General features: G+C 50.3%; 1 long non-coding RNA gene across 3 annotated transcripts in view; it reads right to left on the reverse strand.

Annotated features, from left to right (window-relative positions):
• The window catches only part of LOC109028494 (uncharacterized), a 151,986-nt gene extending 126,606 nt beyond the window's left edge, over window positions 1–25,380 (reverse strand). For 2 of the 3 annotated variants that reach the window (XR_010135173.1, XR_002007503.3), the window contains exons 1-5: window positions 25,022–25,380; window positions 20,460–20,489; window positions 9,920–10,061; window positions 6,211–6,314; window positions 5,572–5,746 (exon numbers count right to left, since the gene is read on the reverse strand). This is a non-coding gene — a long non-coding RNA (uncharacterized lncRNA). Of the gene's footprint in view, window positions 1–5,571; window positions 5,747–6,210; window positions 6,318–9,919; window positions 10,062–20,459; window positions 20,490–25,021 lie in introns of all 3 variants that reach the window. The other variant, XR_008669125.2, reaches the window with a different exon arrangement.
• Window positions 25,381–26,541: the final 1,161 nt, after the last annotated feature.

Genomic DNA, 26,541 nt, shown 5'->3' on the forward strand with positions numbered 1-26,541 from the left:
CAGCAACAATAATAACAATACTGACAGCAAACACTCACACAGGCCTTAGGGGAAGCTGGGCACCCATCCTAAGATATCTCAGATGTGGATTCACATGATCTCCACTACAACCCAGCCAAGCAAAGGCTGACAACATCCCCACTGCACAGAGAAGGACACTGAGGCTCAGAGAGGGGAAGACACTTGCCCCAGGTCACAGAGCTGGGGAGTGGCAGAGCTGGGAATTGAACCCAGCCATTTCTCCTCTCTTAGCCTCGGCTGTGAGGCTGGGGAGGTAAAGGGCCTGATCTGGACACTCTACACCCTCCGGGGAACTGAGGCAGGGAGAGACAGTCACAGCTGTGCCAGGAACAGGGAGAAGTGGAGGGCCCGGATGGTGGGGCAGCCTGCAGATGGGACCCTGCAGAGGAAGGGCCTGGGCTGTAGGGCACCCAGAGGAAAGAGCGTGAATCCAGAGGGATTCTGAGACACAGGCCAGGTCAGGGGGCAAACAGGGGGTCTCTGATTCAGAGCGACAGCGAGAGGGCATTTCAGGCACAAGTGACAGCAAAGGCTTGGAGATGGAATGTTCCACCGCACAGAATGCTTTGTCTTTGGATAAAGCATTATCCAAATGAGGGCCAGGTGCTAGGATGCCAGGATGGGGGCAATGACGCTGAAGAGGTAATGAAAGTACTGGCCATACTTCCAGAACATGCACAGGCCAGGTGCTGGACAGGTACTGGGTAACTGGCACAGCGTCACCCAGCCCTCATCACAGACTAGGGCGGAGAATGGATTCTCACCCATCCTTCAGGGAGAAGCTCCAAGCCCAGAGAGGTGAGTGCCTCGCCCCAGGCCAGCTGCAGAGCTGGTCAGGGTAGAGCAGGGTTTGGGTCCAGGCGATCAAGCCCCAGTCCTGCTCTCTCTTCCGCACTATCCCATCCCCACACCAAGGGCAGCACCGAAGAACATAGGTTGGAGAAGCAGAAACCGAGGTGCAGAGGAAAGGAAGGGGCGAGGACAAGGGCACAGCAACATGAGGCCACACCAGGACTCAGTCCCTGCTCCAGCCTCCCATCTTGGGAAAAGGGGTAGGGCTCCCTAGAGGCCCACTGTGGTCCATGTGCCAGTGTGAGGTGATGGGGAGGGTGCGGGGAGCAGGCCGGTCACAAGCAGCTGGGCCCACTGTTAATGTCATTCCTGGGGTGATGATGAGTGATGCAAAGACCCAGGCAGTGGCTTGAAAAGATGATCCCATCCCTGCAGAACTGTCCCTGTAGTGAGAGAAAGGGTCCCTGCCCCATGTCAAGCAGGGAAGCTGTATCATTCATTCAGCTGACATTGTCTGAGGCCCTGCTCTGAGCTGGCCCTGGGCCCACCAGCTATGCAGCCTTATCCAAGCCCTTTCCCTCTCTGGGCTTCATGAAAGGGCTGGACCAGATCCTCTCATTGATGCATACATATGTGCATTCTCTCCTTCATTCATTCACCAAGGGCAATATGGACCACAAAACTCAGGACCTACTCTCAAGATACCCAAGGCTCCCTTTCAGCACCAAGAGTTCAGGTTTCCCAGTGCACTGAATACAGCCCAGCCTGCAGGTCCAGAGACAGAGACCTGGGTTTCTGTTCTGCCTGCCCTTGACTTCCCACATGACCTTGTTTTATTCTCGCATTCCACAGACATTAACTGCACGCCTATTATGTGCCAGTCCTGGGCCCTGGGGCAAGCGTTAGTCCACAGAACAGTCACAGGTCCTGCCTTCCAAGAGCCTTCGCTGACTGGGGAGACAGACTACACAAAAAGAAACAAGTAGCCTCCCTGCTGAACCTCAGTTTCCCCAACCTTACAGTGAGAGAATGTCAGGTGGGGCTGATGAAGCGTGTACTATGTGGCAGAACAAGATGACACCAGCAGCCAGTGACCCTCTATGCCTCTAACTTGATGTGGAACCTCAGGAAAGACCCTTCACTCCTCTGGACTGCGGTTTTCTTATCTGGCAAAATGGGCATGTTGCATTTCTGTATCCAGCTAAAAAATATATCATCTATTCTTCATCACCTAAAAGCAAACATGGATTTGAGTACAGGAGGTCTGAACCCTGCCCACAAACTCTTTCATTGATCCCTCCAGTCTCATCTCAGCTGCTCATCTGTGATCCCCAAATCTGACCCCTCACTACTCCCTCTGATCACTCCTGCCTCTGGACGTTCATGCATGCTGGTTTTCCCAGCCGGAATGCCCATCCTTCAGCTCTTTTCTCTGCCTGGCTGATCCTTTAAGGTCCAGCTCCGAGGCAACCTCCTCAGTTAACTTTCCCAGCTCCCACTTTACCCCAGACAGAAAGAGATTCCTCCCTGGTGGTTGGTCAATTTGTTTTCGCTTATTTTGAAATAAAAGTTTTAAAAATGCCTATGATAAAAATTTTGAACTGTTCATAAAGATGTAAAATAAAAAGATCTCTCCTTCCAAACCTCTCTCAATAACAAAACTATCTCCTGCTAATATTTTGTGTTCTTCCAGAATATAAAGACATATATGTGCATATACAGTAATAATAACAGCCAAAGAGGTCTTATTCTGGCCCCAGCTCTTTTCATGCTCTCTCTATATATTAATGCATGAGACATCACAGCAACTCTTTGATGAGACGCTATTATTAGTTGCAGTTTACAGCCTAGGTAATGACTCCCAGAGAGGTTAAGTGACTTGCCCAAGTCACACAGCGGGTAAGTGGCAGAGCCAGCGTTCACATCAACCCATGCTTTCACTTGTCTTTTATACACAAAATGTGTTCATACACACTGCTTTGCTCCTTGCTTTATTTTGCTGAAAATGCATCTCTGAATCTCTCCATATCAGCACATATCTCCATATCTGCCCCATTCTCTCCTAGAGCTGTTGGCATGGAAGCACCACGTCTCACATACTTACGCCCTTCTGATGGACATTTTGGGGTTTCTAGTTGCTGCTGCAAACAATTTTGTAACCCTCAGGCTTGCATCTGTATCCTGATGCACTTTTGCAAACTCATCTGTGGAATGTGGCCCTGGAATACCTGGGCCAAAGAGCATGAAATTTTCAAGTTTTGATAGATGTCAGGGGTGGGGGGCAGGTTTGCATTCTCACCAAGGCTGATGTGCCCATGGTGTGCGTACCCACTTCTAGGATGCCCAGGTTGGGTGTTGGCCCATCAGGGTCCCCTCTCCAAGCTGAGCTCACTCATGGAGGAGCTAGCACTTGTTCTCCTCCAGAACACATGGATGGAGCTGTGGAAGTATTTGAAGGAAGATGAGGACCTTTTAAGGAGAACCATCTGGAGTCAGTTTCATGCAACAAATGGCAAGAATTTTTCTGGCACCTACTATATGCCCAGTTTTGGTATATAGGAGGCAGAGATCAACCAGTGTTACCAAACTCAAGTGCCTGCTGGTGCCAGGCAGGTGGCACAGAGGAGAATAATATGGGCTATGTGAAGGGAGGCTGGGAGGGTGCCACAGCTCAGTGCCAGCCAAGAGCTGCCAGGCAAGAACGCAGGGTGGGGGGCCAAATATGACCATTTTTCCAGAATGCCAGAAATCTGGATATTTAGGTGAATTTATCCTGACCTCAGCCGAACACCTGGCACTTGAGGACTCCATAGTTATTAAATGAATAAAAGAAAGAATAAATAATTCCAGGCTGGACAGGGTGGCCCATGCTTGTAACCCCAGTGCTTTGGAGGCTAAGGCAGGAGCATCACTTGAGGCCAGGAGTTCAAGACCAGCATGGGCAACATAGTGAAGTGACCCTGTCCATACAAAAATAAACAAATAAAATTAGCCAGGCATAGTGATGCGCACCTCTAGCTCCCAGGTACTAGGGAGGCTGAGGCAAGAGGATCGCTTGAGCCCAAGAGTTCAAGGCTACAGTGAGCTATGATCAGACCACTGCACTCCAGCCTGGGCAACAGATCAAGACTCTGTCTCTTAAAAAAAAAAATAAGTGAATTCAAAAAATCAACCTCAAAATATGGAGGAATATTCATCTTGTTTCCCCATCCTACCTTCAGTAACCTTCAAAAAAGCAAGGATCATACCTTACTCCAAATATGTGTCAATTATCCAAAATTACTTAACTGTAAGTATGTGTGATTAGTCTCCACAGTTCCATATTGGGGTGATCAAGACTGATATGCACCACGGTGCCATGCCCAGGTTTGGACAGTGGGTTTGCTGATCCTTCCTCAAGCATCACCACCCCAGGAGACCTGGGGCAGAACAAAGAGTGCCTTCAAGGTTTACCTTCCAAAGGTGCAGCAAGAAGCCCTTGAGGCTGAGAGCCCAAGAGCGGGCAGGAGCTGGACAAGCTGGGGCAGAGAGAGGGCAGTGACAATTTGGACACACTCCAAGAGGAAATCACCTGGGCTGGGAGCAGGAGCACCCAGGGAGCCTGGAGCTCAGCCTCCATGGAGCTCCATGTCCCCAGGCAATGCTCTTTGGCTCTCAGTGCCTCAGTTTCCCCACCTATAAAGGGCATATTTACCATAACCATGTAAGTTATCAAACAAACCAAGAGCTATTTATATATTTAGGTTAAACCATATGAACTTGTTATTTGGTCCATCAAAAACATTTAAATATTGGCAGCAGCACTCAAACCAACCTCAGAATATCTCCAGGACATTGGGCATAAATCAGGACTATCCTGTACAATCCGAGACATGCAGCCACCCCATGGCTCATGACCATGCCAACTGCTTTTCCCCACTTATTTGCAATCCAAAGCCCTTCTTCTGCCCCCCAGCCCCTCTGTCATTAGGCTGAGGTATAAAGATTAAGTTAATGGCGGGCGGAGAAAATCAGCTTTGTTGGCAAATTGTCTCTGATATTTATTTTGAACATTAAAACGAATCATTCGGACTAAAGAGGGCTCTAGTGCATGGCCCATTAAAATGCATGCATTATGTATAACTCTCCCAGCTTCACCTCCAAGTATTATCAGCCTAAAAAGCAAACATGGTTTTTAAAGCCCCTTGTTTACGACATCCCATGACAGCTGATTAATGGCCACACTTTCGAGATCTGAAAGCTTAGTAACCCAAGCTAGAAAATTCAATCTTATTCTAATATAGATGGTTGGGGGGCGGTGAGAGGAGGGGGGAAGTGCAGCAAAATAGGAACAGAGCAGAGCTCTTCAAAACAGATCCAAGCAGAGAGCCATAATCACAGGAGCAGTATGAGCTGGGGCTTCTCACAGGGCATTGTCTGAGTTTCTTAGGGCTGCCACAGAAAATTACCACAAACTTAGTGGCTTAACACAACAGAAATGCAACCTCTTACAGCTCTGGAGGCCACAAGTCTGAAATCAAAGTGTCAGGAGCACCAGGCTCCCTCTGAACGCTCCAGGGGAGAACCGTTCTTTCCTCTTCCAGCTTCTGGGGGCTCCTGGAGATCCTTGGCTTGTGGCTACATCACTCAGATCTCTGCCTCTGTCTTCATATCCCTTCCTCCTTGTGTCTCAGCATCTTTTCTGTTGCGTATGAGGACACTTGTCATTGGATTTAGGGACCAGTCTAATGCAGAATGATCTCACCTTGAGATCCTTACCTTAGTTGCATCTGCAAGAACCTTTATTCCAAATAAGGTCACATTCTGAGGTTCCAATAGACAGAACTTGTGAAGGGACTCCATTCAACCTCCAACCTGCTGCAGGTTTCTTCCAGCTCCCAGCATGGCCCTCCTTTTCTTAGGACAGTCTTGGGACCAACCAGGCCTGCAGATTCTAACAGATCCAAGGAAACTCAGCCATCTATTCACACTTGTGCATCCTCCCTGCCACCTCCTTAACTCTGGCTTCAGCCTACCTCAGCACTAATGTCTCTGCTGCCTCGCTCACCCCCTTCCAGTGTGTCCCTTTTAAGGAGCCCATCTGGTCCTGTTGCTTCTCCTCTTGGCGAGAAGATTGCTACCATGGCATCTTACACTTTGCCTTCATAGCCTCTTGCAGCACTTCATTAGTACAGTTCCTTGTTGTGTCAACACTTACATGTTGGACTGTTATGGCTAGCCTGACCAAATCCCTCCTGTAGCAGTTACAAAAACTCCACCCACCAGGCACAGCCCTGCGTGATGGGTCCCGCCTCTCCACCTCAGCCCCCTTTCCTTCCCTCCTCTCCCCTGATCACTCAATGGGCTCCAGCCACAGCAGCCTCCTTCTATTCCTCCAGAATGCAAGCCCAGACCTACCTCAGGGCCTTTGCACATGCGGTTTGCTCCACTGGAAATGCTCTTTCTCCAAATCTTCCCCATCTGGCTTAGGTGCACCAAGCAGGACTCAGTTCAAATGGCACCTGCTGGGAGAGGCCTTTCCTGACCCTCTTTCCACCAGTCCCCAGACCAATCACTCTTCCCCTCTTTTGTTATCTTCATTGCAATTGTCACTGTCCCAGGTCATCTGGCACCTCTGGTTTCATTTTCATTTTGGTTTTGGTTGCTTTCTGATTTATTCTCTGTCCTCCCCAACTAAAAAAGTAAGCTTCCTGAGGATAGGGACCTAGACTGTCTCATTCTCCACTCTCTCCCTGAGGCCTAGGATGCTGCCCCATCACCTCTGCCATCTGTTGGATGAGCAATGAGTGTTTGTCTTCCACAAATTCTATAAACTCCATGAGAGGATTAGTGTGATGAGTGTGTCTGTGTCCCTGGAGCCTTGTTCAGTTTCCAGGACAGAGCAAGCTCTTAATAAATTCACTGCCTGTAGCTGTCTCTGTGTTACAGGTGAGAAAGCACCCTTTGGAGAACTTCTAAGATCATCCAGGTTTTCATCTAAAGGCAGCACTGTCAGCTTATCTCTCTCTCTTTCTCTCTCTCTCTCTCACAAATACACACACACACTCTCTTTCTCACACACACAGTCTGTCTCTCTCTCACACACACACAGTCTCTCTCTGTCTCACACACACACTTCTCACACACACATACACACACCGTCTCTCACACAAAAACACACACACACATTCTCTCTCACACAAACACACATGCACACAGTCTCTCACACATACACATACACAAACTGTCACTCACACACACACACATACACACATACACACACACATACTCTGTCTCTCTCTGTCTCTCTCTATCCTTGGAAGTCCCCTACATTTATTCACATGTTCATTTTGCAACATTTACTGTGCGCTTGCTGTGACTCAGGCTCTACTCTGACCCTGGAGGTGTGATGCTGAGCAAGCCAGTGCAGCCCTACCCTTGCAGAGCTGACATCCTGGTGGAGACACCCCTTTTTGTCTGTACCTATCCTAAACCATCTCTGGCAGAGCAGCAAAACACATCCCTTTTCTAAGTCTTAGTTTCCTTACTGTCTGATGGGGGCAAAATCTAACCTATCAGGCTGGAAGCCCCAGGGCCAAATATGAGATCTGAGAAATTATTTTGGAAAGGAGAGGCCCCATAGTGTCTCTGGCCTGTCCCTTTTCCTAGTCCCCCTCTGCTCTCTGACTACACCCTCTCCTGTCTCTGCCCATGTCCTAGTGTCCCCATTAGATGAACAGACCTGAACTCAAACCCACCTCTGTGTGTGAACATAAAAAAATCACCTAGGCTTGCAAAGCCTGCACTTCCTCGTCTGCAAGATGGAGATAATATTGTCTACACACCGGTGTGGGAAGGATAGAACGGGACATGCTTCATAAAGTTCCTGGCAGTCTCCAGGCACTCAGTCATGTTTCTGCTCCCCTGGAATACCCTCATTCCTCCAACTGCCTAATGCCTGCCCATCCCTCAAAGTCCAAGCCAAGTGCCTCTCTTGAGAAGCCCCCCGACCCCCTTCCTGGAGTCCCTCACATGCCCACCTTCTGTCCACACTGCCCAACCCTGTTAGCCACTCTCCGTTTTCCTCCAGGGCACACGTTTGGAGCAATAATCAGACCAGTCCTCAGCATCCCCTACAGTGCCTGATGCTGCTGGACATCACTGATGTGCCCCGGCAGCGGCTCAGACAGAATTTTGATTCACATTTGCTCCCTGACCACCTACTCCCACCAGGCCCTGTGCCAGGTTCTGGGGGCACAGGAATGATGTGGTTTCCAAGCCAGAGGCACTCACATCTAGGAAAGACACAGACACACTAGCAAACCCCTCCCATGCAGTGTTGCACAGGAGAAATTGGGAGGCCTTCCTAGAAGAGCTGAGCTTTCAAGGAGCCTTTCTTGGCTGAGTGAAAACATTCACTGTATCAATGTGTTCCTGGAAAGGTTCACAGGGATTAGCATTTCCACTGGCATCTACCATCAGTCCACGAGTCCTTAATCCTGACTTCTTAATTGGTGACGGCTAGGTTCTGGTTGTCTGGTCCCTGGTTCTTGATCATGTAATTTAAGATTTGTAAACACACAAATGGGATGGAGTCAGAGACTGTTTACTTCTGGGACCCTTCGTGCCAGTAGGAGGGTTGCTGACCTGAGTCACCCCTTCCTTACTAGGTTTGTTTGAAAAACTAGAATTGTATTGCTTATATATTTTCCAAAACACTCAAAAGGCAGAATGTTTGTCTTGAAAGCTCTTTCTTATCCAGTAAGAAAACATTTTATCCACACCATCAATGTCATTTTCCCCATTTGTTGGAGAGGAAGCTGAGACAGAGGGAGGAATGACTGGCCCAGGTTTCCCCAGTGGATCAGTGCTGGGCCAGGACTAGAACCAGGCACCTGTTGTGCAGCCCAGGACTCTACCTGCATCCTCTGCCCTCACACCAGGGACTCTGGGAGAGGAGGCATTGCTGTGGGTTTGTCTTAATCAACTCTTTCCTCCCTCCCTGAGAGGAAGACCTTCTCCCTTCCCAGCCAGTGGGGAAGAGCAGCCCTTCCACCTTCTGAAGGCCAGGGAGGGAGGCGAGGTGGCGCTGAGGGATGAAAGCAGAGCTCCCAGGGAGGTCTGTGAACTGATGGAGGGTTGGTGCCACTGTGCTTGGGAGGCAGTCATTTAGCTTAATAACTGTGAATTGGGGGCTGCAGCCATGACACAGCCATCCCCGGCCCCCCACAGGGAGACCGCTGAGCTGAGCTCTTAGCAGGGCCACCCCTCCCAGGGTGCCCTTTGTGGGAAGAACAGCAATTGCCTGCTTTTGATGTCTGTTCTTATCTAGTCACTGGAGCCGCAGCCCTAACAGTCATCTCCTGGCACCTGTCCCAAATGCAGGAGCCATTCCTACCACCCCTGCTGGTCCCTGCAGGCCCCAGGGTCTGTGTCATCAGGATGTGCCACAGTGCTGGCCAAACTGGGTGCAGCTCCAGTGGTGCAGGCTCACATGCATTCTGCCCACCAGCAGAAGAATGACAGCAGCCAGGTGGTGAAACCAGGGCCCTTAGCATAAAACCCAACCTCCTGGGCTGGCACTCGAGACTTTGCCATTCTCCAACCCCAGCCTGGCTTCCAGCAGTCCTGGCTATGCTGTTCTCCTTGTCTAGAATGCCACAGCCCTTACCCACTGCCATATCCAAGCCCTCTATCAAATCCCAGTCCTAGAGTCTGCCACCAGGAAGCCTTCCATGGTTGCTCCAGGCCACCAAGCTGTCCCTCTCCTGTGAATGGCAATAAAACTTTCTATCTGTCCCACTTACTTCAGACTTATGACATATGTGTCTTATTCTCATTTCGTTAGTTATCTTTCATGTAGGCTCACTGAATGCTGACCTGGGCTGTAAGCTCCAGGGCAGCAGGGACTCTGTTTGATTCTCCTCTGAGTCCCCAGGGCATTGCATATGGCTTATCACAAAGTGGTACTCCACATATATTTAATGTTTGCCTCAATTGGGCAGATAGGCCCTGCCAATTTAAACTTAAAGGAGAAAGATTGTATGAATTCGTTCCACAACTGAATTCTAGGATGTCTAAAAAGAAATGCAGGTTATTTCTTTTGTGCACATGAACAGAGACTTACCTCATGCCTCTTTCCAGAATCCCCTACCCATTTTTCCACCTGGAGAACTCCTGATCTACCCTCAGTGCCCAGCTTGAACATGAGTCTCTCTGGGAAGCCTTCTTTGAATCCTCCAGGCTGACTCATCACGTCCTTTTATGACCTGCAGAAAAACCTGCATTTGAATTCTGTTATGGGCTGAATTGTGTTCACCCCAAAAGATGTGCAAATCCTAGCCCTGGTACCTGTGAATATGACCTTATTTGGAAATAGGGTTCTTGCACATGATCAAGTTAAGATGAGGCTGTTAGGGTGGCTTTAATCTAGTATGACTGGTGTCCTCGGACTCAAAGACAGAAACACATAGAGGGGAGACAAGGTGAAGACAGAGAATGCCATCTACAAGTCAAGGAGTGCCTAAGGCTACCAGAAGTCAGGGGAGAGGCATGGAACAGATTTTCTCTCAACCCTCAAGAGGAACTGTACCTTCTAACACTTCGATTTCTGACTTCTGGTTTTCAGAACAATGACACAATACATTCCTATTGTTTAAGCCTCCTAGTGTGTGGTACTTTTGTTGTGGCAGCCTTAGCAAACTCATATAAATTCTGCATTTGCCTCTTACTAGCTGGTTGACCCTTGGCAAGCTACTTAAATCTCTGAGTCTCGGTCTCCTCTTTAAAATGGGCATGGCAAATCTTCTTCAAGCCCCCTTCTCTTTTCCCATCATCACACAATGAACCTACATTCCCAGCAACCCTTGCAGGTAGGTGTGGCCAGGTGGTTAAGTTCTGGCCCATAGACCACGGGGTAGAAGCCATGTACCCAGCTCAGCCCAGAAACTGTCCACACAGTCCTCCACACTCGCTCTCACTTCTTCATCTGCAGGCAGAGAACCATGTGGCCCTGGGAGGTGGCAGAGCTACAAGATAGAAAGAACCTGGGTCCCTGATTGACTGCAAGGAGGCTCCCCCTGTGGAGTACCGTATTGAACTAGTTCATAAAATGCTGAGGTTTAGGCAAAAGCTGTTAATATACTCTAATATAAATATTAGTCATGTAATAGTCTCCTGAGCATCAGAAATGTTATGGTAGGCAGTTAATACCATGTTTTTAATATTTTTATATTTGAACTGCCCCACCACCTAACACAAACCAGCACAAAATAGGGTATGAAAAATGCTCACTGAATTTTTGTCAGTTAAAGAGCACTGCCATGGGTGCAACTGGCTGGGGCTGGTGTGGCAGGCACTAAAGGAATTCACCAAGACAGTCATAGGTAAAGAAAGGCAAATATATTAGAGAAAGGGTTGCAAGGGTGCAAAGGGCAGCACAGCAGAGAAAGGGCTGTCTGCAAAGGGGCTGGAGGGAAGTTTTATAAGGTCGTGCTGGAAAGGTTACATGTGGAACAGGGTTTTGGGAACAGGATGTTGTGCTAGCAGGTTGTTTTTGATGAGCTGTCTCCCAGAGCAATTGTTCTCCCCCACCTAGAATTCCTTCCTCCTTGTTACTTTCTTATCTTGTCAGGATTTCACAAGCACTAGCATCAGAAGTTCTTGGTTGGTTCCAGCTCTGCCCCAATCTTAGGCCAAATTAACTCTTCCAGTCCTCAATTACTTTGCTTATAAAATGAAAGGGTTAAATAAGACCAAAAATCACATCCATGCTACAGCTCACTAATCAATAAAGGCTTGCTTTCCCCCCACCCAGCCAAGACTGCCTCAGAATCCCTCTTAACACAAAGCCCTAGAGAGCCCCTCCTGGCCTGAGTTGGCCCTCTAGACAATACACATTAGCCATCTCTGAACACCGTAACCCAATTCTGGAACTAATCTGCCTCAATATCTACTCTGGGGGCAAGAACCTCAGTCTACAAACTCAAGCTTACAGGAAGAATCCCATTTAGCCTTTTCCATAAATCACTGTAGCTTTGAATTCTGGAGCCCTCCTTCTGCAATGCTCCCTGGAAACGTAACCCTAGTGCATCACGGCCAGGTGCTCTTCCCCCCAGGCAAAAATTATGTGAAGGTCACAGAGTCTTACACAAAATGTAGGCTTTGGGAAGACCTCGGGTCCTCGGACCCCTCTGCTTACTTCAGAAACAATCGCTGTTCCCAGCCTTAGTCTTTTTAGGTGCCCTGCACTCTGCTTTTGTCCCACACTGGGGCTGGAAACCTTCAGGGTTGCTGGAAATCACCCAGCCGTTCCTCCTGGGTTGCTGCAGGGAAAGCTGGGGTCCCACTACTTACAAAACCTGCACCCATTGGATATATCTCCAGGGGCCAGGAAGCACCTTTTCTCCCTACTCCTGTTTCTCTTGGAGCTCTCCCTCTCCCCTTCTTCCTTCTCCCACTGCCAGCATCATCCCCTCAGGGGTGACTTTAGAAAGGAAAGCCAGGGAAAAAATTGTCTCACAGACAACTCCTCTTTCCTCTTGGCCACAAGCTACCCCTAGATGAGAAAACTGGGAGCTGCTGCCTGATTTAAATATATATATATATATATATATATATATATATATATATATACACGCACACACACACATATATATACATATATATATATACACATATATATATATATATGTATATGTATATCTGGGATTCAAAAAACATGCAGCCTCAAGCTCAGAAGATTTCTCTTTGGTAAAGGCGTTAAGTATTGTCAGGGCAAATGGGAACAGGCACATAGTTGCCCTTGGAGGTCGTCGCCTTTCTAATCAGTTTTACTTTTTTTCTATATTGATTGGGCAGAGTCTGTACTGAGCTTTGATGTCCCCCAAAATGCCAGTGAGAGTTAGAGCCAGGCATAGTTTGCCATGACGCTTTGCGCTAAGAGCCCTGGAGTCACATCACATGCAGGTGACCCAGTCATGTGGGAGATGTGTCACAGTCGTTTCATATAAATGCTGATTATTGTAAATGACTTATTACTTTTACAACTGCCACTCCCATTCTGATATGCCCCCTTTTAATGGGAGCAAAAGGAGTAGGGGTATTTCACAGCCATTCCTGGGCAAATTCCACAGGACCCAGTGAGAGAGACACAGAGGTCTTAAAATCAAGTGTCTCTCCGGCCCAGGTAGACTCCAGATGTGTGCAGCAGGTGGAGAGCCCAGGACTGGAGCACACTCATCTGTCCAAAGGGCACAGCCGCCACTCATCCCCCTCAGCTCCAGGGTGCTTGCCATCATTGGGGCTGGAGAGACTTCTCATTTTTCTAGAGAAAGTGAAAATTCTGAACTATTAGTATGCAATCTCTGGCTCATAAAGTGTTGAAGTTTAAAATTTTAAATACTGTGAGATGAAACAAAATTCATTTCGAGGTGGAATTTGACCCATGGGTTACCTGGATGGCCTCCACCAGCACCTAGGAAGCACTTCATGCAGGTGGAACTTCGCTGGTGCTGGTGCAGGGGTTTGGCTAACAGTTGTGGTGCTATGCATATGTGCATGGGTGTGTGAGGGGTAGTGGGAGGCTTGGGTGAGTTCAAACGGCAGGGTAAGAACAGGTGAGAGTGAGGGGTAATGTTCTTAAAGATGCTGGGTAAATGTCACCTCCTCTTTGAAGCCTCCCTGCAGCCTCCACTGTCCCCTACTCCATCCTCAGGCAGAAGTAGTCCCTGCTCTGCACTGCCCTGCCCCCAGTATTTTGCATTAAAATTAGCCATTGATGTGTCTAAATATTACACAGGATGCTGAGGTTGGTAGATGGCATCATCTCTTACTGCGGGTCAGTGAACATGCTGAGGATGGCAAGAATGAACGAATGCGTGAACAACTTCTCAATGGAGCATCCGCTAAAGGCAAGAGCCCTGCTTGCCTCTCTGCACACCTGATTCTGACTCCTACAACACAGCTAGGTGGGCACGACTATGCACAAGTCTGGGAAGCAATGCATTCCCCTTAGCCAGGCAGCCTTGCCCAGCCTTGACATGGTGAGACAGGTGGGACCAGGCCCTGCAGAGGCAGAACCACTTCTGATGGCACTGTGCAGTGGACCTCCCTGGGGGGCTAGGCTGAGGGCGCTGTCTTCTCCCTTGGTTCTATTCCACTTGACAAGCATGCACCAAGCCTGCTTCCTGTATGAGTCCTCAAAGGCCGAGGAGCAGACACACCCAAAGGCCTGGGCAGCAGCACTTCTTGCCTTCCTGACTGGCTGTGCTGGGGGAGCGATGAGGAACAGAACACAGCTCATTGTCAGGCAGAATAAGAGCACTGATGTCCTCTCACCTCGACCCAGCCCTGCCAGCTACTGCTTTGGTGTTACCCCTACGCAAGTGACTGAAGAGCTCAGGCCTCAGCATTCTCATCTGCAAACTGGAAGTGATTTAGAACTTATTTCAAAAGGCTGATGTGAAGATGAAATCACACAGTGCTTGGCCCAGGCCTGGCACATAGTGGGTGCTCAGTAAAAGGCAGTTAGGAGTTTCATTGATCTCACTCTTCACACATTGTTTTGTTTAATCGAGAAAGGCTGTGAAGTATCACTATTGCCCCATTTTAGAGTTGTGTTAACTGAGGTCAAGAGAGAGAGCCTGCCCCAGTTGCCCAGCTAGTGGTGGAAGGACCGGCACTTCACCTCCCTTCTCCTGACCAGGAGTTCCATCCTCTGATGCTTATGGTCCACTCTCTTCCCCTCCTCCTAATGCTCCATGATGCACTGTCTCGTGTGGCTGCTGCATGCTCCCTGGGGGTCAGTCTGTCTTGCTTCTTTGCCAATTCTGCATCTATTCCCATAGTCACACCTCCCCAACTCCCTCTCTCCGTGTTGTAGTCCAAGGAGTAGGCTCATGGAGTGGAGGGTGCAGTTGTATTCCATAGAGATTCACCAATGGGCCATGTAGACCTGAAGATGCCCAGATTCCAGCCTCAGAGAACTATTTTTTGATTTTGCTGTACATGAGAATCACCTGGAGGGTTTTTAAAAACCCTGATTAGTGGACCCCACCCCCATGGTTTCTGATTCAGTAGATCTGGGGTGCAGCTGGAGAATTTGCACCCCTGGTGATTCTGATGCCACAGGTCTAGGTTAGAGCCAGTGGAAGAAATGGGCCCAAGATCTTTGAGTAATCAGACAAAGATGCAAACTCAAGTCATATCCCAGCAAAGGAAACAAACAGGAGGCTGAGACAGAGAATACCAAGGAGAGCATTCACTGCTCATAGGCTGGTCAGGGAAGGTGACAAGGGTGGGCAAAGCGTTTCTGGCAGAGGGAACAGCACCTGCAAAAAGGCCTGAGGTAGGAAGAGTGTGGGCCCTTGGATGGAACAGTGGCCAGAACGTAGTAAGTGAGGAGAAGGGTGGGCAATCGGGGGTCAGAGGTAGTTGGGCCTTGGCTGTCTAGCTGGACAGTATTTCTGGCCTCCTGTGTACATGACTGAGGTCTGGAATGCCTGTGAGAGTGATGTCTGCTGCTTCCAGTCTGGCACATTAAGAACGTCCTGGGTCCCTTTTCCCTCCCCACAGTGTGCACAAGAGAGATGAGGACAATGCCCTATGAGAAGATCAGAGAGAAATCAGAAAGAGGGCCCCTGGAAGACTGTGAGGGCCGGGACAGCCTGCAACCTGGACATTATTTTTCTAGCTACTGATTTGGCTGATTTTTGTCTCAGCAGCTGAGCTTACCATTGCTAATAAAGCCTGTTCACCTAGCCCTGGCCTTAAGTCCTATACAGGTCCTGGCTGGGGTCCTGGGATTCCAGCTGTTTCCTGTGTGGGATTGACTGCAGCCTCTGGCAATTCACATGGCCTCTCTAGGACTGGGATTTGCAAAGCGGTCTCCAGGATCGCTTAGAGCAGAGCCTCTCAAACCTTAGAGGGCAGGGCTCAGAACCACACAGAGGTTTGTTCAAACAGATGGCTGCAAGAATCTGTATTTCTTTTTTCTTTCTTTTTTTTTTTTTTTTTTGGAGACAGAGTCTCATTCTGTACCTCAGGCTGGAGTGCAGTGGTGTGATCTTGGCTACCGCAACCTCTGCCTCCTGGGTTCAAGCAATTCTCCTGCCTCAGCCTCCTGAGTAGCTAGGATTATAGATATGCACCTCCACACCTGGCTAATTTTTGTATTTTCAGTAGAGATGGGGTTTCATCATGTTGGCCAGGCTGGTCTTGAACTCCTGACCTCAAGTGATCTGCCTGCCTCGGCCTCCCAAAGTGCTGGGCATGAGCCACCACATCCGGCCCAAGAATCTATATTTCTTACAAGCTCCCAGTTGATTCTGATGTTGCTGGTCTAGAATGCCTTAAGAGCCACCATAGGCCAGATACGGTGGTTCATGCCTGTAATCCCAATGCTTTGGGAGGCCAAGGCAGGAGGATTGCTTGAGGCCAGGAGTTTGGGACCAGCCTGGGCAACATAGTGAGTCCTTGCCTCTACAAAAAGTAAAAATAAATAAATAAATTAGCCAGGCATGGTGGCGTGCACTTGTAGTTCTAGCTACTCCGGAGGCTGAGGCAGGGGGATCGCTTGAGAACAGAAGTTCAAGCCTGCAGTGAGTTATGATCATGCCACTGCACTCCAGCCTGGGCAACACAGCAAGACCCTGTCTCAAAAAAGAAAAAGCCACTGTCTTATGTCATCTAGCCATAATGTCACTTAAACTCAGGGGGTAAACACCATATGTGTAGGCAAGCCCTGCCTTGAAGGAGTCAGAAAAATTCAACAGATCTGAGATGTAAAAGGCTTAGATGAGGAAGGGGTGTGTCCCCCTCAGTCCCCTGCAGGAGAAAGACCACCATTAGGAAAGCTGGAAGAAGTCCTGAATTCCACTTCTAACTTGACATATACTCGAAGTCCCTGAGCCTCAGTTTATGCATCTGTAGAATGGACGGATATGACACCTACTCTCTGTTCCTCACAGGATTATTATATGAGCCATACGGAAGTATCAGGAGGGCTGGGTGCCTCCATCAGTCCTGGAAGGAGAAGAAAAGCATAGTCCTTCTGAAAGCTCCAACATCCCTCTTGGACCTCAGCGGGGGCCTGTGTGCTGAGGATGGGGGAGCAAGAAGCCAGAAGGAGCCTGGGTCCCTGACACATGAACCGTCATTCCGGCCCTGGGCTCCACACCAACAGACTTCTTTACAGGAGGAAGAAATTAACTTTGATCTGGGGATGTTTGTTTCATGCATCTGAATCATATCCCTCCAGCTCTAGGCACTGCTCCAGGCTTCTACCCCCTCCATTTCATCTGAGAGCAGTTTGCCTTAGCTTTTCATCTAGTAAAGGTGAAAGATCATTGTGATTTTGATGGTTGTCTCAATGACTGGTATTGGACATGGCAGAAAACCCAAGTGGCTGATACGCTGAGAGCTGCTCACACCCACTGGGAAACTTTTAGCACGCTGGGAGAGGCTCCCTTCAAAGGGGGCTGGGAAGATGTAAGAGGGAGATGGTCAGCCTGCAAGGCTGAACGGTGAGCAAGGTCACCTCCCCCATTTCATCCAAAGCAGGGCTTCTCAATCCCACCACTACTGACATTTGGGGCTGGATGGTTCTCTGTGGTAGGGGCAGTCCTATGTACTTTAGAGTGTTTAGCAGCATCCCAGGCCTCTACCAGCCAGATGCCGGTAGTACTCCCCCAGTTGTAACAATCAACAATGTCTCCAGACATTGCCATGTGTCCCCTAGGGGACAAAATCACCCCCTGTAGAGAATCACCACTCTAAAGTAGCAGTTCTCCCTTTAGCTTCACAATGAAATCACTAGGGAGCTTTAAAAATATTTACTGAGACCTGGGTCCCACATTTGAGATACTGACTTGATTGGTCAAGGGTGTGGCTGGGTATCAGGATTTTTTGAAGTGCACCAGGAAACTCTAGTGGGCAGTCAAGGCAAGAAGCGCTGCTCTTATTCTTCCTTGGTAGCCAGTTGTCGTGGTAGTGGAGGGAAGGCAAGCACTGGGAGGACTGTGATGTGCTGAGCCTAGAGATTCAACAGGCCCACGAGAGCCAGGGACAGGCTATCATCTACCCGCAGGATGTCAGCCTGCATTAGAACACAAAATAGTCTCCAATTCTGTACGCCTGACCAGGTTCTGCCTTCTTCAAGTTCACCCAGGTCCCAGGGTTAATCCAACAGGACAAGGGTTCTAGTGAAAGTAACAAACCAACTTGGCCCTTCTTAGCCCATTTCCTCACCTTTGAAACAGGGAGCTGTTTTCAGGTGGTACCTCCAGGCCTTTCTCTGAGGCTCCCTGTCAGTGAAGGCACTTTGACAAGTGATTTTGACAAGTCATTGAAAATGAGTCCAAAGAGGCCCATTCTTCACCTGCCAGAAGCCCTCCCCAGTTGGTCTCTATAAGTCTTGAGCCAGACATGGCAGGCTCCATCTAGGCATGGCAATCTACATAGGGTTGGTATGGAAGACATCATGCCCAGCTGGAGCTGGCCAGGAGCCAGAGTACAACCATCATTTCCCCAGTTCATGGACTAGTGGGTCCAGGACCCACCCACAGGCTCCTGGAGGGCTTAGTGTGGCTAGAAGTAAACAGGGAAAGGGCTGGACTCACTGGGTCAAGCACTAGGCAGGGTGCCCTGCCCTGTTGCCATGGAATCACAGTGTCCCCAACCCAGACAGTTGACCTGGTCCAAGCCTTTGTAAATGTAGGAGCACGGACCAGTGCTGAGCCACTTGCATCCACACCACTACGGAGCTTGCTGAAGACAGTCCCAGGCCTCACCTCCAGAGATTCTGATTCTAAGCCTGGAGTAGTGCCAGGGAATCTGACTTTTCAAACTCCCCAGGTGGTTCTGACACAAGGTCTAGGAAGAACCAAATCCTAATGCATCCTTCCCAGAGAGGAAATTCCCTGGCCTCATCATACCCAAAATGTCAGCAGCCTGTGCTTAGTCACTTCTTTGGCCTGTCCAGATCTCTGTACCATACAGCATCTTATCTTCCCCGCTCATAAAAGCACTCACCATCAGGAAGCACTATAACGTCTTTCTTGGCTCAGAGAGGGTAAGTGACTGGCTCTGGGGTTGCCCAGCAAAGTGGATGCAGAATGGGAACCAGAAGCTGGTCCTCTGCCTGCCTGGGCAGTGCCACTGCAATACAGCCAGCACGGTTGGCACCTACTCTGTGCCAAGGCCCGCAGCAGCCTGGGAAGTGCGGGAGGCTGTTTATGCAAACTGACAGCCTCTGATCCACGTAGGCGCCTGCCTCCAGCTCAGCCTCTAATAATAGCTCTTCCTCGGAATTCCTCCCGTCTTGGTGGGAGCGGAATATTTAGACATATCAAAGATTCTCTCCCCTTCTTTCATCGGGCCAACAGTGATATGAAAGGAGTACAATGAAAAGACAGGTCTCTATGACAAGCTTCAGAGAGCAGCCAATTCCCTGACATCCCTCAAGACTCCAATTGACTCCACACTCTCTGACGGGAGTCAGCGCGGTTACATAATAATAACACCTTCCATTTCCGTGGCGCTATTATGGGGCTTTCACCAGAGTGCTTTCACACGCGCTCGCTTATTGAGCCCACAAAGCAGCCGGGTGGCAGGCAGGGCAGCCATGCTTTGCCCGGTTTTACAAATGAGAGAATTATGGTGCGCAGAGGTTAAGTGACTTGCCTAAGGTCACACAGCAAGTTAGTCACTGATCATGGAGTCCTCTGGCAGGTGGGAGTCTCTAAATCATCTTCTCAGAAAGATAAAGAAGGGTCCTCCCTCGTCGGTGGACCCACCTGTGCCCCAGCCTCCTCTCTCCTCTCAAATCCTCTTCTAACCCTGCTCTCCAATCATATAGAATTCTTCTTGGTGTCCCCAAACCTATGCTTTTAACACCTCTGTGTCTTTGCACCTTGTCCCCCCCACCTCTGCTTCCCCTCCTTCCTCCTCCTCTCTTCATGACCAGATTCTCTTTATTCTGTTGCACCACCACCTCCTCCAGGTAGCCTCCCCTGATGCCCACCTGACTGAGCCAGGCACTCCCTTCTCTGTGCACACTTCTGTCCTGTATGGTACTGTATTACAGTCAGCAACCTTAGCAAATCCCTCACCTAAGAACCCCCTGTACTAGTGAGCTCAGGCTGCCATAACAAGATGCCACAAACTGGGTGCTATAAACAATAGACATTTCTTTACCCCCCTCTGGAGGCTAGAAGTCCAAGATCAAGGTGCCACTGGGGTTGGTTCTGAAGTGGGCTCTCCGCCTGACTTGTGAACAGCCACCTTCTTGCTGTGTCCTCACATGGCCTTTGCTCTGTGTGCTCACAGAATGAGAGTGAGCTTTCTACTGTCTCTTCCTGTCCTCATAAGGACACCACCAGTCTTATCGGGTTAGGGCTCCACCCTTACAACCTCATTTACTAATTTTTAAGTAAAGTCATATTAGGGGTTAGGGCTTCAACATACAGATTTGGGGAGTGGATACAATTCAGTCTATAACACCCCTCAAAGGCAACGACTGGGTCTGGCTCTTTTCCAAGGAGGTGGCGTCTAGTCAAGACCTGGCCCACAGTGGAGCTGAATAAAGGTCCGATGCAGAAATCCCTTTTTACTAGTCCTTGATGTCACCCAACATGTCTTTGACACCCCTGACAACGGGGGGAGCTCACCATTTCATTATTGATCACTGTATCATGACCCTATGGGAAAGCAGAAGGAAGAATAGGTATTAAAAGGAGCAAGATTAAATGAAAAAATAAATAATAATAATAATAATAAAAGAAGGAATAGGTAAGAAAATGTAGGGCTGAGCGCAGTGGCTCACACCTGTAATTCCAGCATTTTGGGAGGCCAAAGTGGGAGGATCACTTGAGCCCAGGAGTTCAAGGCTATAGTGAATTATAATTATGCCACTGCTCTCTAGCATGGACAACAGAGCAAGAACTCAACTCAAAACAGAAAAGAAAATGTAGTAGGAAAGAAACTGTACTATCACCTTATAACATCTGCCCACAAAGCCGAAGTTCATCCTGCTGAAGCCATTGGAAAAGTCGTCTCATTCTTGTTATTTGAAAATAACGTCATTCTTCCCTGAGTCTTGGTTTTTCAAGCTCATCACTCCTGGACCACCCAACAGCCCAGCAAGTGCCCACCCCTTGTCTGCATCCCTGTTCAAGTGAACCCATCCCCAATCTGTGTGTGGAGCTTAACAGAACCACCCACAAGCACCTCTCTGCAGGCCCTTCTTTCTCACTGCCTGGGACAAAAGGCAGGCCCTCTTAGGCTCTTGAGGTTTATAGCAAGGCCAGGCCTTGGAGACGATCCGTTCCCTCACATAGTGCCTGCCTACCACAAGGAATCATCTCAGATGCAGGTTCCTCCAGGAGGTGCTCCTGACTTCCCCTCAGTGCCCCCAACACCCCAGCACTCCCTTCTTGTGTATAGCACAAATCCCACACCAGTGTGCATTTTGCCAGTCACCTCTCCCCACCACCGGGGTCCCTTAAGGACAGAGTCAGTGCCGTGTTTCTCTCTAGGCCTCCAGCACCCCGCCCAATTGGAGGGTCTTCATCTGAGACACAAGGAGCCACAGTCCCTGCCACAGGAGTCTGTCCCCTGAGCAAGGACACAGGCTTGGCAGAATGGCCAGGAGGCCTGGGTGGGACCAGCCCCTGGGAGCTCACACGGGTGGCCCCCTGGCCTTTCCTCTCACCCCCAAACACGCTGTCCATGGGTCTCACCACTTACCCACGGCTGAATTTTAACAACTACTCCAAGAGATAATGGTTAATTTCACAGAGCTGTGAGTGGAGGCTGTTAAAATGTTAATATTATTTAAATTGTTTTACATTTTCGACAGTTTGAGCTGCAAATATAAATGTTTTCTGTGCTTTCCATGGAGCTGAGCTCACAAAAATGATTGATGAGGCACCCAATATGGAATTTCCCACTTTAAATTAAGAAACGCGACGTGAAGGCGATGAGAAAAATACTACCCTGCCATATGTGGTCCCCGTGGCCAAAACCTCAGCACAAGCCTGGGGCCAGGTCATTTGTCCCTCTGGTCCCTAGTGGCTGCGTGGCCCTGAGTTCCTCCGTTCACCCCCCTGGGCCTCCTGTCCTATTCTGGAAACGGGGATCATACCTACCAGACCGAGGCACCCCAAAGTTTCCACAGTGGGCTTCAGTTAGCGGGCACTTACCGTGGCTGGCACTGGGTACTGGGTGTTTCCTCTGTACCACGTCCCCTGCCCTCCTGGCAACCACCTAGATATGTGCTATTTCATACCCATTTTACACAATGTGCCCATGGCCAGACATCCAGGAATTGGGGGTGCCTGACTGTCATTAAAGCCAGTGCCTCCCACACCTTAGTAGGTAACTAATAAATGGTGGTTCTTCCCCACATCCCACCTCCCTCACCCGCACCCACATTCCAAACCCTCTCTGGGCCTCTGCTTCCCCACGCAGGTAATCTCAGTGTGGCCCAGTTCTAACTTTGGCTCCATTCAAAGGAAGGATGAGCTAGTGGTGAAAGCTCGGCCTCCACATGCTGAGGCTAGCCCATAGGGGTGTGGGGAATGCCTTGCCTCTGCCCCCACTTGTGTGCCTGGACTATAGCTCCAAGACTCACGGTCCTCCTGATTGCCATTGGCTCCATTCAAAGGAAGGATGAGCTAATGGTGACCCCAGCCTTGGCATGCTGAGGCCAGCCCAGAGGAGCGTGGGGAGTGTCTTGCCCCTGCCTCCTCTTGTATGCCTAGACTATAGCCTCAGGACTCACAGTCCACCTGATTGCAGAGCCAGGTCAGCCCCACATGCTGTCTCAGAGAGGCTTGCAGCCTGACCCTGGCCTCAAGCCCCAGAGGGAGCCCCACCTTATCCTCCTCTGTGCCTAGCACAGAGCTGGGCACTGCCCAGGTATTATCTCCAGGGCCTCTCATGACAAATTCTCAGTAAAGGAGTTGTCATTATACCCATGTTGCATGCAAGCAAACTGAGGCAGGCAGAGGCCACACAGCTTGTAAGCACTGGGTTCAGTTAAACTCCAAACACCACATCACCTCCCCCCTGCTAGGTTGCCACCTGCGTCTGAGTCCCCGACCCTTGTTGCACCTTGGGGGATTCCTGTCTTAGCCGTATCAGGCATCATTCATTCATTCATCATGCAGCCATCCATTCCTGGAGGGCCTGCTGTGGAGCAGCCCCCATGTTACTCTAGGGGAGCAGTGGGGAAGGGGGCACATTCGCTGCCCTCCTGGAACTGATGATCAATAGAGGGTGACAGACAAGCAGGGAAGCAAATGGGACAGTGTGGTTTGTGCTGGTTGGGATGAAGCATACAAAGCTTATCGGGGGGACTCCCTGGAAGAAAGGTGCTCTGCATTGGAGTTTGAACGATGAGCAGAAATTCACCGGCCAAGGAGCAGCGGATGGCTCTCCTGCAGCGAGCACAGCACAGCTGAGACCCCAGCATGAGCATGGGGGCAGCCAGCAAGGGGCGGGCAGGAGGGTCCTGGGGAGGTCAGGCTGAGTGCAGAATGTGGGCTCCATCACATGTGAGGCAGTCAGGTAGAGTTTTAAGTGGAAGAACCAAAGGGCAGACATGGGCTCTAGAACAATCCCTCTGGCTACAGTGGGGAGAAGAAATTGACAAGGTGAGGCCAGAGACCAGCAGGAGGCTGGGGCAGTCCCTCACGAGAGGGACCATGATGTGGAAGGAAAGGGGGTGAGATTGTGAATTCAGGAACATCTAGCTAGGAGAACCAAAGAGACTGGCCCCTGATTGAATGGGGTCCCCAGGGAGAGGGGGGAGCCCAGAGAACTTGGTCGGGCTGCAGTAACCGGGTGGAGGGAAGGACAGAGTGCCTTGGACTACCCATGGACCGCTGTCCTGCAACTCACCCTGTGCTGGGGTCCCCCAACCTGCCCTGGCCGGGGCTGACCTCCACGGGTCACTAATCACTAAACGCACTGTGCTGCTCTGGCCCCATCCCGCTGTGCGGTACCTGATCTGCTCCACCCCATCGAGGAATGCAGAAGGGTGGAGGGGGCTCTCAACTCATATCCCTGGGCTCAGTGCGGCCCTAGCTCCTTCAGAGTGACCATGGCCCTCTTTGATGTCAGGTTCCACATCTACCGAACGATAACAACCACACCTATCAGCGATCATGGGGTTCAATGAGATAAAATCTGTAATGTGCTGAGGTCTGCCTGGGCACACTGACATTCAATACATGGTGCTTTTACTAGCATCACAGCCATGGCTGGGTGTTGCCCCTCTCCTCTCTCTTCCCTGGAGCCGGGGAATGCAGGCTGAGGCCGAACCCCCTCTGTGAGCAGGGCAGGGAGGCAGGCGGAGGGGGATGGCCTGATGGATGGTTTTCGGCAGTTCTGTGATGCATCAAATGTTTAATGGAAGTCAGCCGAGTGAGCCAGCCCTTCCTGCACCATGGGGCACGGGTTTGGGGGCATTCGTCTCCCGCCTCACTGATGTTTGCTGATGGTCCCTGACATTCCAGGAGCGCAGAAGGCACTTAGGTGCTTTACTAAGGAGGGAGGGAATACCAAATGAAGCTGAGACCTCCTTTCCCGGTCTCAGCAAGGACGCACACGCTCCTTCAGGAAAGGAGAAGGAAACTGGGCCAACCTTCCCCAAAGATAAGAGGTCAGAAAGGAGCTCAATGCTGGTGGCCTGTGGGCTCTACCTCTTCCTGGCAGTGTGACCTCGGGCAAGGTTCAAGACTACTCCAGGCCTCAGCTTCTTCGTCTCTAAAATGGGGATAACAATGCTCCCTACTTGACAGGCTTGTCTTAGGACTAACTGTGGAAACCCACACCAAGACTTAGAACAGTGCCTGGCGCACAGTAGGTGCTCATCAGAGCTAGCTGTTATAACGGGAGAAAGAGACAGGAGGCACAGGGTGGGGTTCTGCCCTGCTGCTGATCCACGGTGTGACTGAGTGAGCACCCGGCCCTTGCCCCTGAGGGTCTTGGTCTCTAGAATGCTTCCAGGGCTGCACAGCTCTGCTCTTCAGTTCTGCTCCACTCTAGCCAGATTCATCCTCTGACCAGCAAGGACGTCAGATGGGTGCAAAGCAACCAAGAAAGGAGTGGCAGGGTTCCACCACCTCCCATCCTTCTCCCCTCCTTCTCCCCAGCACAGCACCTCACCTCCCCTCCCCTCCCTGCAGACTGGCTTCCCCAGCCCTCCCTCTCTGCTCGTTCTTACCTCCAAGCCTCTGCTCTCCGCTCTCCTTCATTCCTCCGCTCTCCAAATCCTCCCCACTGCTCAACCCCAGTTCAAGCCACACCTCCTCCAGGCAGCCTTCCAGCTCAAACGGACACTCCCCTTCCCAGCCTCTCACAGGCGGTCATCAGCACCATAGATTTCGAAGGGAGCAAGATAGAGTGGGGCAGAATTGGGCAGAACAGGACAGGGCAAGGAGGGGCGGGGCTGCTGACCAGAAATGACATGCCAGAACCTGAGCAGGCCATGTTCCCCGAAGTTGTGAGTGAGACGGAGTGTGCCATCATCACAGTAGAATCGTATCCATCCTATATGGGGCACAGTCCACCTGTCAGGCACGGTCCACATTCAGCTCACCTGGTCCTTACAACCCATTTTGCAAGTGATAAACACTGAGGCCTCAGGTGAGTGAGCTGCACATAGATTGAAAGCTAGCACGTGGCAGACGAGCTTTCTCGGGATTCCCACAGTGGTCAGCACAGGCTCTCAAGCCTCCCTCTCCAGAATGCCTAGAAACACGGCTGGTGCCGGAGGCAGACCGTGAGCTCAGGCAGGGGAGGGTCAGTCAAGGCTATCGTCCCCACTTCTTGCTGGGCCGGTTTTCGTCAGGGGAATTTCACCCACTGGGTCTTAACAGCCACTTGGCCTCTGACAAAAAAATGCTGTGGCAATGACTTCAGTACTCAAAACAATGTTTCCAAAAGAGAGATAGACAATGCTTTGTGCCCCTTCTTCCCCCTTCACAACTTTACAGGGCATTGCCTGCTATCGGATGGTTTTCTGAAAACCCACAGACCTCTCCAACCTCCTCCGCATAGAGCACCGACAGGTGCGGCATGGGTTCACCCCTGAAGCAGTCGACAGCCTGGATTTCTAACGGCCAACTTCAATTCTCTCCCCACCCTCTCTAGCACCTCTCTTTCCCCCAGTAAGTCATCCTAAGCTGGCTGTCCTGATAAACCGAGGGCTTGGGGACTTTCTTCACGTGCCTTGTAAATGGAAGCATCTCAGACCAACAGCTCTGGGTGTTCAATGAGATTATATTTCTTATTTAAATAGCTGATTGGAGAATTGGTTTCAAAGTCAGATGCTGTATGTCCATGGCCTCCTCTGGGCTCCTGGAGAGAAGCAATATTGTGTGGCATTGTGCAGCGGCAGGAGCCTCTCCTTCCAAGCTCCCCACTCCCATTCAGATGCCTCCAGGACGGAGGGAGCGGGCCGCAGTGGGGGATGAAAGCTGCCTCCCCTCCTGGTTTGGGGGAGCCGGAGATTATGCCTTTCATTCAAGAGTGCCTTCTCCAGGGCTCCCCACCACGCTCTGTACCAGTTGTCTTCCCCTCTCAAAGCGACGGAGAGATAAAAGGCAATGTGTTCGCTTCATCCCACCTCCGGGGAGAGCTCAAATCAGGCCTTTGTCAGCGGAGGATAAGCGACACCATTTTAGGAAGGGTTGTTGTTCAGGGAGCTCTGTTGGAAGGTTTTGTGCAAGCTTTATCCACCCC

The sequence above is a fragment of the Gorilla gorilla genome, chromosome 8 (genome assembly GCF_029281585.2).
Source record: "Gorilla gorilla gorilla isolate KB3781 chromosome 8, NHGRI_mGorGor1-v2.1_pri, whole genome shotgun sequence".
Classification (NCBI taxonomy): domain Eukaryota; kingdom Metazoa; phylum Chordata; class Mammalia; order Primates; family Hominidae; genus Gorilla; species Gorilla gorilla.